The sequence below is a fragment of the Chlamydotis macqueenii genome, chromosome 9, assembly GCF_036417535.1.
Source record: "Chlamydotis macqueenii isolate bChlMac1 chromosome 9, bChlMac1.mat, whole genome shotgun sequence".
Taxonomy (NCBI): domain Eukaryota; kingdom Metazoa; phylum Chordata; class Aves; order Otidiformes; family Otididae; genus Chlamydotis; species Chlamydotis macqueenii.
This window is the reverse complement of record NC_141564.1, coordinates 17,156,090-17,162,234: the sequence shown is the minus strand read 5'-3', so window position 1 is coordinate 17,162,234 and position 6,145 is coordinate 17,156,090.

Genomic DNA, 6,145 nt, shown 5'->3' with positions numbered 1-6,145 from the left:
CTCCCACCGTCCACTTCCGGGTCAGAGGCGGCCTACGGGCCGCGGCAGGGCCCAGAACTCCTCACGCGCGAAGCGCTCGCTCCCTGGCTGGGCAGCCCCGGTTCGCGGCCTCTCGCACCCCTGCGGCCGGTGCAGGACCCCCCCCGGGCGGCCTCTAGAGACATGGGACGGGCCGCTGTGCCGTGGGTCCTTTTGCCCGGGCCTGGGGATGGACCTCGGGCAGGGCCCTGTGAGGGAGGCACGGTGCGGGGAGCGAGCAGGGTGTCCCGGCAGGGGACGGGGTGCCCCCCCGGAGGCAGGGCCCGCGGGTCTGCACAGCCTGCCGGGGAGGGGGAGCTCCCGACAGGGCTGAGGCACAGCAGGGACCCAACCCAGGCTGTCCCCAGCCTGCAAGGTTTCCAGACACCTTGGTCCCCGGGGTTTGTAGACCCCCCCCCCGACCTTTCCTGGCAGGGCCAGCTCACGTCTCTGGTGGTTTGGTCCAGTTCACTGCCAGCTCTCCTGCTTCAGCCCAAGTTTCTAGCCAGATGGGTGGAAAAAAAAAGCATAGTTCAGCTGATTTAATATTGTAAAGAGCTGAGACTGGTGGTGTCCCAGTGGAAGCTCTCGGAGATTTGCGGTCACCTGTGCCTCCAAAAGCAGCGCGAGGAAGGTTCCTTCAAGACCTACATGGCCTCACCTTCACTGCAGAGGAGAGCAGGCTCCTGGGTGGCTCTTCCCTGAGCCCTTCGTGCTCCCCAGGCACCCGAGGTTGGGCACCAGGCGACCTGCCGAACCTCCAGCCCGCCCACGCCACAACACCCAAGTAATGACACTCATGGTGGTGAGCGGCAGTGGCCTGATCTCTGCCGGGATAAGTCAGAGCCTCCGAATCAGAGGGTGACATTAAAGCATGAGACCAGAGTCAGGAGCTGGGACTTTGACCCCCGGCTCTTTCTGTGGCTGCAGACCTCCCACGGGGCTTTATGGCAGAGTCAGATCTGGGGTCTGGCTGGCTGGGAGTAGGTGGTTTGGTCACCCTGATGTTACCTGCAAACTCAGGCTGTGTTTTCCAAAGAACTTCAGCCAGAAGAAAAACCGGAGAGCAATAAACTGGCTTGGTGGTACCCTAAATGAACCCTGTTTGAGCCGTTTGCCTGGAGCAGCCCCTCGGGGGGTGGAGGACGGGTCCGAACGTACCTGAGCAGGGGTCTCCAAGCAGGGTTCTGGTGGGGAAAGGCTCTGTTCAGCCTTCAGTTTGGCAGGAACATGGTTCTGAGCATGCCGTCCGTGCTGCCCCTTTCCCTTAGGATGGGGAAGACTCCTGCCCCATGGTGCTTGTTCCTGCATCCTGCAGGTCAGTACCTACAGTGCCCGGCATCTGTCACCTCTAAAAGCCACAAGGCCGTCTGCTCAGCGTGTAGCATCACCTGTGGCTGCCAGCCCCTCCTAGGCACAAACTGGCCCCATGGCCCTGCTCTCAGCCAGCGCTGCTGAGCCTCCACAAAGCCGTGGTGAGCCCCCTGAGATGGAGCTGCTCAAGGTGAAGCGCCCCGTGGCAGCCGTGGCAGGCACAGACCCCGCCAGCTCCTGCCCTCAGGTTGGTTGAGGGAGCTGCCCTGAGAAAGCACCAGGCTTTTGTGGTGGGACCAAGGGCAGCGAGCACAGACCTCCCTGGGCCAGGACGGTCACAGCTCCCTGAGCACTGGGATGCCACCAGCACAGGCAGTGTCTCATTCACATGAACCACTCAGAGCCAACAGGTCCTGCCTGCAATCTGCCAGCACTGCTGCCAGCTCATCAGCTGTCACCCCCGGGCAGCTGTGGCCACCTCAGGTAGAGGAGAGAGGGCTCAGCTCTGCCCCAGCGCTGCTGGGAGGCAGCCAACTGCCCCATGTCGGCCGCTCAGCTGCTGCACAGCCTGGATGGTGAAGAAGCAAGCAGCCCTTCTCTGTGTGAGCAGAGCCACCAGTCGCACAGCAGCTGGTCCTCCACAGCCCCAAAAATGGAGGAGGGTGGATGCCATTTCCACTGGAGCTGGCCCTAGGGGAACCACAGCCGCATGGCATCACCCTTTCCGTGGAAGGGGGCGTTCCCATCACTTCCTCCTGCTCCCCTGGCTGCTGCCAAAGCGAGGTGGCTGGCATCTGCTCTGCTGAGGCACGGCCTTAGCGTGGTGCGGTGGTGCGTCCCCAGCTGTGCAGGGCTGGCCTGTGCCGTGGAGAGGAGCTCACCTGCCTGGAAGAGTGGGAAATGGGGCAGGGGTGACCTGGGAGCCCACAGCTCTGCTGCCCCCTGCCCCGTGCCAGCCAGGTGGGAGCAGCATCTCCTCTCTGTGCCAGTGAATCACACCGTGTCTCTCCTCTTCTTCATCCCCATGGGGATGAAGCTGAGCCGGGAGCTTGGCCAGGCTCCCTCTTGCACCAGGTGGTGCCACCAGCTGCAGCAGCTTCAGCGTGCCCTCTTCCTTCCACAGGAGACGATAGATGGGGGGAGGAAGAGAGGAGGATTTGGTGTTTGTTAGCGCCGCTGCCGGCGTTGGGGCCTGCGGTTTTGCAGTGATATAATGCGTGGTGAGAAGGATACGGCTCCACGGCTGGATGCCTCCATCATCCTCAGCCTCAGCTGCCTCCAGCTGGGCCCCCGCTGCACACAGGGCTGTGAGCCCCAGCAGATTGGCAGAGCGTTCCTCAGCCCTCCTCTCCTGGTAGCAGCTGGGGATCTGGAAATCTGGTCTGGTCCAGCTCTGGGTAGAGCTTGTGTTTGTGCCCCTTGTGCTCTGCCCCATCACTGGCCCAGACAAACAAGAGATACAGCAAACATGTGCCACCTTCCCAATGCCCCATGGGCACAAAGCAGATCACTGTGTGGCTAGGACCAGCCACGTGCCCGTCCTTCACACCCTTTGGAAGAGGCCACGTGCAAACATGGCAGCAAGCTGGTGCCTCACGCAGGATCTCACCAAACGCAATCCCTCCCAGGGAAGGGCTGGACTGCTTCAGTCTCGCCTTTGGCTGCATCTTCCATCCACACCATCCTCATGGCTGCTGAGCAGAAAGGAGCAGTCGCCTCGCTGCTGCTTCCATGACCCTCCATGGCAGCTCATGGGCTTTCTAAAACAGAGCCGGTCTATGGGCAGATTTTTCCCCTGCGCTCTCGTTTCCTGGGGTCCTGTAGCAGCAAGCCCAGCCTGGTGTCCCGGCTCACTTTCCCACAGCGCAGGATTATCTCACCATCTTCCCCCAGGGCAGTAACTGGTAGCTGCTCCCTGACATGGAGGCTGGAACGTGTTGCAGCACCTCGGCCGAGGCGAGAGCACCGCGTGGCTCCTTGGCCAGGAGTGCCCCGCTTACGAAGGCTTTGGCTCCCCTGCTTGCGGTTTCAGCGAGGAGTAAGGGCCCGCCCGGCGCTCGTTTACATCAGTGTTAATCAGGAGTGACTGGCCAAATGGCTGGAGCCACCCCGAGATGACTCAACGAGGGGAACCCTGGATGGGAGTGCAATGGTTCCTCTGATGCCTCCATCCGTTTCCTGCAGCCCACCGGGCGAGAACCAACACCACGGGTGGAAACAGCACCCCTGCCAACCTGACTGTCACCTCTCGTTGATGCTGAATGTTTCAGGTTGCAGGCCATGGCAGGGGGATGGAGGGCAGCGGGGTGCTCTGCCTCCCTGCTGTTGTCCAGAGGATAGACCCACATGGCACAAGGACATACTCGAAGGCAGAGTGGGGCCGCAGGTTTGCTCTGGAGCCTTTGAGCACCCTTGGAAATGTCTTGATTGCAGCAACCAGAGTTAGGCCAGAATCTCACTCACTTTGACATCGCTCAGGCACCAGGAGCCGTCTGGGCACTTGACCTGAGGACACAAGCCGTGCTCGGGGCAGATAGAGGGAGAGAGACAGATTTATTACCATAAATAAGCTAAAAAACATCTCTCTCCACAGTAGATACCCATCTGCTAACTGTGTCACAACACATGTGGTCTTGCCCCACCCGTCCTTCAGCTTCTCCAGTCTTCTCCTGAGCGCTCCATACCTCCGGTTGGGAAACAAGCCACCCAAGATCAGGACTGATGGGTTCCCATCTCCTTCAGACACAGCAGTGCCTGGAGGGATGCCTGCAGCTCCCCCCTGGGCAATGGTGAAAATCTGGTTTGGCTGTTTGTCCAGCAAAGGAAAGGGAGAACCAGACCCCGGAAAAGAGGGACAGGCAGCCAAGAAAGAGGTGAAGGAGGCAGCAGTGGAAAGAGGTGGGACGCCAGGCTGGATCATCAAAGCAGCACGGTTAGTGCCTTGCTCCTCATTTAGCTGGGGTCTCCTGGATTTGTCTCCTGGATACTTTCAAGTCTTTTCCTCCCTAGTTGCAGATGGCCAAATCTCTTTTAACGACTGGCCCTTGATTTCCTCTTCTTCCTCCTCCTGCAGGATTGAGCCTCCCAAAGGTGCTCAAAGTGGTTTTGGATGATAAAGCCCTGAGGTCCCAGAGTGCTGGGACAAGTGATGGGACACAGTTCCACAGGTCCCATCAAGAAACCCAGGCAGGCAGCTGCCCTGCATCTTCCAAGCTTGTGGGAAGCAGGACCAGGGGATGGGGGGGACAAGGTGCATGGGACAGGGGATGTTCAGTGAGTTCAGGCCCCATCTGATGCCCTCAGGGAGGCAGAAAAGGCACCTTTGAGGCAGGCAGGGAATAATGGACCACGCTGCTCCGCACTCCCAGGATTAGGGACTCACCCCACAACCTCCCGTCAGTTGCTGCCACCCCGTCCCCCACCCCACACACACGGGATGAGGTCTGAACAGCCCCCGTGGGGGTCACTTCGGGGCTGCAGGCTGGGTGGGGACAGCACGCCGAGGGCGAGCGGGAGGTGATGCTCCAGCGGAGACCGAGGGGCCAGTGGGCACGTCCCAGCAGCTCAGCGAAGGCGAATGGGAGCCGTCACCGGCCCTGCTGCCGGCTGGCAGGCGGAGTGGTGAATGAGCGTAACTTATCAGTATTACCTCATGTGAAAGCCCTGTGCCTTTGTATCTCAAGCAAACACCGGCCATTATACCCCAGCGGCCTGGCATTGTTATTCTGTCTGGTTGCAAAAGGTTAGGGCTGTGGAGCCCCGCACGTCCACACCGGCTGCCCGTGGGGTGGCAGTGGGGCCACCGTGACGCCCCGCAGCCGGCGGTGCTCCCCGGCCACAGGAGCAGCAGCCTCGGCTGTTCCCAGGCATGGCAAAGGCCTGGCTGAGCCGTTATCTGCTCCACAAGCCTGCCCCGCCACCCACAGTGCCAAAATCTGCCCCTGCCCTCAACATCCCCTTGCCCTGGCCAGGGCCACCATGCGCTGCTCTGCCTGGCACCCACACAAACCCTTCTATGGGAGGCAGCCAAATCTTCTCCCAAAAAGAAAAAAAAAAAGCCCAGAAAGCCCAAATTTGGCTTCAGCCCTGGCAGGAGGTCAAAGGCTCAACCACCAGCATCCCCGAGACCAGCACAGATTCAGCTCCCTTCATCCCAGCACTCCCCTGCAGTTTCCCACATCCAAGATGCTCTGAGGAAAGGCCCAGGAAGCCCAAAGGTTTTGTGCCAAAGGACTGATGCCAAAAGGGACTTCCCACCACCTGCTGCTGGGTTCCCAGGAAGCCAGCCCAGAGGGGCTGAGGGGTGTTTGGAGCTGGTGGAGGCGGCCACAGGGGAGCTGCTGACGGCATCTTCGAGGGTGACGGGGTTTTGCCAGCCAAGCCAGGTGGAAGAAGCTGTTGTCAAGCCAGGGCATGCATCGCTGCCGGAGCCACGGGGCTAGTGAGGACCTGCTCGCCTGGCCCGGATGCACACGTAGCGCATTAGGGCACAGACCCTCCCTGGGGCTGCGCGGGGTGACGCAGTGCGGCAGTGGCATCTGGCTCCAGCACCGTGATGGGGTCCCCCCTGGGTACAGGCTAGGGGTTCCCGCTGGCCTGTCAGATCCCTGCCCAGGATCTGCGTGAGGCATGGCTTCCTGTGGGGACAAATGCGGTGACGATAACTCATCCTTTGGCCATTTCTAGGGGGAAGGTGTCTGAGAAAGGGAGGACAAAGATGACTGTGGTGTTTAGCTTGGAAAATCCCAACGACCTGCCCCTACGCTAGCTGTGGAGCTGAGGCTGCCGGCAGCTGGAGGCGATGCAATTTGTA